The sequence below is a fragment of the Schistocerca serialis genome, unplaced genomic scaffold (assembly GCF_023864345.2).
Source record: "Schistocerca serialis cubense isolate TAMUIC-IGC-003099 unplaced genomic scaffold, iqSchSeri2.2 HiC_scaffold_1155, whole genome shotgun sequence".
In the NCBI taxonomy this organism is placed as follows: domain Eukaryota; kingdom Metazoa; phylum Arthropoda; class Insecta; order Orthoptera; family Acrididae; genus Schistocerca; species Schistocerca serialis.
Window position 1 is genome coordinate 180,001 of NW_026047354.1, and position 5,000 is coordinate 185,000.

The 5,000-nt window shown below is 52.6% G+C and overlaps 1 non-coding gene across 1 annotated transcript in view; it reads right to left on the reverse strand.

The window, feature by feature from the left end:
- The window catches only part of LOC126432821 (small subunit ribosomal RNA), a 1,909-nt gene extending 683 nt beyond the window's left edge, over window positions 1-1,226 (reverse strand). The window contains exon 1 of the ribosomal RNA XR_007578256.1: window positions 1-1,226. This exon is cut by the window's left edge and continues 683 nt beyond it. This is a non-coding gene — a ribosomal RNA (small subunit ribosomal RNA).
- Between the last annotated feature and the right edge of the window lie 3,774 nt (window positions 1,227-5,000).

Genomic DNA, 5,000 nt, shown 5'->3' on the forward strand with positions numbered 1-5,000 from the left:
GCTTTGCAACCATACTTCCCCCGGAACCCAAAAGCTTTGGTTTCCCGGAGGCTGCCCGCCGAGTCATCGGAGGAACTGCGGCGGATCGCTGGCTGGCATCGTTTATGGTTAGAACTAGGGCGGTATCTGATCGCCTTCGAACCTCTAACTTTCGTTCTTGATTAATGAAAACATACTTGGCAAATGCTTTCGCTTCTGTTCGTCTTGCGACGATCCAAGAATTTCACCTCTAACGTCGCAATACGAATGCCCCCGCCTGTCCCTATTAATCATTACCTCGGGTTCCGAAAACCAACAAAATAGAACCGAGGTCCTATTCCATTATTCCATGCACACAGTATTCAGGCGGGCTTGCCTGCTTTAAGCACTCTAATTTGTTCAAAGTAAACGTGCCGGCCCACCGAGACACTCAATAAAGAGCACCCTGGTAGGATTTCAACGGGGTCCGCCTCGGGACGCACGAGCACGCACGAGGCGGTCGCACGCCTTCGGCTCGCCCCACCGGCAGGACGTCCCACGATACATGCCAGTTAAACACCGACGGGCGGTGAACCAACAGCGTGGGACACAAATCCAACTACGAGCTTTTTAACCGCAACAACTTTAATATACGCTATTGGAGCTGGAATTACCGCGGCTGCTGGCACCAGACTTGCCCTCCAATAGATACTCGTTAAAGGATTTAAAGTGTACTCATTCCGATTACGGGGCCTCGGATGAGTCCCGTATCGTTATTTTTCGTCACTACCTCCCCGTGCCGGGAGTGGGTAATTTGCGCGCCTGCTGCCTTCCTTGGATGTGGTAGCCGTTTCTCAGGCTCCCTCTCCGGAATCGAACCCTGATTCCCCGTTACCCGTTACAACCATGGTAGGCGCAGAACCTACCATCGACAGTTGATAAGGCAGACATTTGAAAGATGCGTCGCCGGTACGAGGACCGTGCGATCAGCCCTAAGTTATTCAGAGTCACCAAGGCAAACGGACCGGACGAGCCGACCGATTGGTTTTGATCTAATAAAAGCGTCCCTTCCATCTCTGGTCGGGACTCTGTTTGCATGTATTAGCTCTAGAATTACCACAGTTATCCAAGTAACGTGGGTACGATCTAAGGAACCATAACTGATTTAATGAGCCATTCGCGGTTTCACCTTAATGCGGCTTGTACTGAGACATGCATGGCTTAATCTTTGAGACAAGCATATGACTACTGGCAGGATCAACCAGGGAGCTGCGTCAACTAGAGCTGAGCAGCCGGCCGCCCGGGAGTGTGTCCCGGGGGCCCGCGCGAACACGCAAGCGTCCGCTCAATTATTCTGCAAACAGGAGGAGGCTGAGCTCCCCTGCACAACACACCTCGAAACCCTCTCAGGTCCCGGCGGCGCGCAGCGCCGTCCTAAGTACTTGGTCGGGTTCGAGAGAGGCGCAATCGCCCGGAGTTAGGCGAGTAGACGCTTTAGGTGCGACCACCCGTGCTCCCAACTGAGCTTGCCGCTGCCGACAGAGGCCCGGGAGCGTGCTGTCGTGGCATTGCCGGCGGGAGACAACACGCGCCACCTACGGTGACCGGCAGCTCCAACGCCAGCGCCACAGAAGGACAAAAGCCCTACTTGGGTGCCGAAGCGAACTCTCCCAGCACAGCGCACGCGCCAACACGTCCGCACAGCTGCGATACAAACCACCTGCGAGAACCGCTGGGGCGACCGAGCAGCAGACGGCGTCGCGGCGCCGAGCGCCGGGCGGCGGCGCATCCTCAGCGCACAAAGTCCTCAATCGGACCAGCACACTGCAGATGGCCACCGCGCTTCGCACCGGGCCCGCGAGGACCTACTTTGGCCGCAAGGCGCCGCGAGCAGGGGGCGCCGGCGCGCAGCTGCGCCGCCTGCCGCGTCCGTCGGCCGGCGCGCCTGCCACCGGCCGCCCCCACCAGCCGGCTGTAGCGCGTGCGCCCACGCACCGCGCTGCCAGCACGCCGGGCGGCCCCCCCTCACCGGCCGGGGACGGTCCCACCCAGCCACCGCCGCGTATCGCCTCACACCCAGATCCCCTTTCACGTTCGTGGGCATGGTGGGTCCCCTTTCACGTTCGTGGGCATGGTGGGTATCCCTGAAACAACCGGTTAATAGCTCGACCGATCGTCGCCAACACTGATTCACCTCTAGCGAGAACAACCGCACCACAACGGGTTACCGGTTGTTCATTTGCGTAACGTCACCAGCAAACGTACACGTCCATCGCCATTTGCAACGAGTATTGCATGCCTGTGTCAGGTGTCACAACACACTACGTCTGCCCACATAGACGCAACAACATGTGCACGCCTAGAGAACACGTGGAAGGTAGACCCCGTACGTATGCGGTGTCCATTGCGCGAACGACTGTCAGCCCGCCTCTGCAGCATGTCGCAGATGTGGAACGCGGTGCAACATGCTATCACGGTGTGTGAGAAGAGACGACTACGTCCGAATACACGCTCCACTACATCAACAGACTGCTCATGCTGATCGCCATCCAGGGCGTCCGTTCCTCCCACACGTCTGTATGGCGTACCACACTGCAATCCAGCTCTTATAGGGAGACGACACGTAGCTGCGTGCACAATATTTGGACTGTATGGTCCGCCGTTGCTAGGCGCTGTCGTCATACGGTCACATGGGCCACGATGTATCATTCAGTACATACGGAGCAATGTGCAGTACAGTTTGTGGGTTTTGCGTACATCGGCGGACAGGTGACAGGCCGTACCACAACGTAGGCTGAGTACGTCGGCATGCGAAGGGCATTGAACATGCAAACTTCTCACCGACCAGCTTGCGAAGGCAGGGGGGAAGGGGGGGGGGCATGTACGTCCTGCTGCTATCCACACTACAGTGTATAGCAGGAGCATGTGGAAAGTCAGCAACACCTGCAAGGTGTTTAACATGACGCGATACACAGGGGACCGGGCAGTGCGAGTAGCGAACTATATTGCGAGGGTTGCGGTTAGGCAACACTACACTACTTTAACGGGTTGCATAACAATTACAGAGCAGGTTCAGCGACAACGTGCGTCAGGTTAAGGCGCAATATAGTTTAGGTTACGGCGCACTTTAGGTTAGGTTAAGGCACATTATAGGTTAGGTTAAGGCACAACATGGGTTACGTTAAGGCACAACATGGGTTACGTTAAGGCACAACATGGGTTACGTTAAGGCACAACATGGGTTAGGTTAAGGCACAACATGGGTTAGGTTAAGGCACAACATGGGTTAGGTTAAGGCACAACATGGGTTAGGTTAAGGCACAACATGGGTTAGGTTAAGGCACAACATGGGTTAGGTTAAGGCACAACATGGGTTAGGTTAAGGCACAACATGGGTTAGGTTAAGGCACAACATGGGTTAGGTTAAGGCACAACATGGGTTAGGTTAAGGCACAACATGGGTTAGGTTAAGGCACAACATGGGTTAGGTTAAGGCACAACATGGGTTAGGTTAAGGCACAACATGGGTTAGGTTAAGGCACAACATGGGTTAGGTTAAGGCACAACATGGGTTAGGTTAAGGCACAACATGGGTTAGGTTAAGGCACAACATGGGTTAGGTTAAGGCACAACATGGGTTAGGTTAAGGCACAACATGGGTTAGGTTAAGGCACAACATGGGTTAGGTTAAGGCACAACATGGGTTAGGTTAAGGCACAACATGGGTTAGGTTAAGGCACAACATGGGTTAGGTTAAGGCACAACATGGGTTAGGTTAAGGCACAACATGGGTTAGGTTAAGGCACAACATGGGTTAGGTTAAGGCACAACATGGGTTAGGTTAAGGCACAACATGGGTTAGGTTAAGGCACAACATGGGTTAGGTTAAGGCACAACATGGGTTAGGTTAAGGCACAACATGGGTTAGGTTAAGGCACAACATGGGTTAGGTTAAGGCACAACATGGGTTAGGTTAAGGCACAACATGGGTTAGGTTAAGGCACACCATGGGTTAGGTTAAGGCACACCATGGGTTAGGTTAAGGCACACCATGGGTTAGGTTAAGGCACAACATGGGTTAGGTTAAGGCACAACATGGGTTAGGTTAAGGCACAACATGGGTTAGGTTAAGGCACAACATGGGTTAGGTTAAGGCACAACATGGGTTAGGTTAAGGCACAACGTAGGTTAGGTTAAGGCACAACGTGGGTTAGGTTAAGGCACAACGTGGGTTAGGTTAAGGCACAACGTGGGTTAGGTTAAGGCACAACGTGGGTTAGGTTAAGGCACAACATGGGTTAGGTTAAGGCACAACATGGGTTAGGTTAAGGCACACCATGGGTTAGGTTAAGGCACAACATGGGTTAGGTTAAGGCACAACATGGGTTAGGTTAAGGCACAACATGGGTTAGGTTAAGGCACAACATGGGTTAGGTTAAGGCACAACATGGGTTAGGTTAAGGCACAACATGGGTTAGGTTAAGGCACAACATGGGTTAGGTTAAGGCACAACGTAGGTTAGGTTAAGGCACAACGTGGGTTAGGTTAAGGCACAACATGGGTTAGGTTAAGGCACAACATGGGTTAGGTTAAGGCACAACATGGGTTAGGTTAAGGCACAACATGGGTTAGGTTAAGGCACAACATGGGTTAGGTTAAGGCACAACATGGGTTACGTTACGGCACAACATGGGTTACGTTACGGCACAACATGGGTTACGTTACGGCACAACATGGGTTACGTTACGGCACAACATGGGTTACGTTACGGCACAACATGGGTTACGTTACGGCACAACATGGGTTACGTTACGGCACAACATGGGTTACGTTACGGCACAAATTAGGTTAGGTTACGGCACAAATTAGGTTAGGTTAAGGCACAAATTAGGTTAGGTTAAGGCACAAATTAGGTTAGGTTAAGGCACAAATTAGGTTAGGTTAAGGCACAAATTAGGTTAGGTTAAGGCACAAATTAGGTTAGGTTAAGGCACAAATTAGGTTAGGTTAAGGCACAAATTAGGTTAGGTTAAGGCACGATA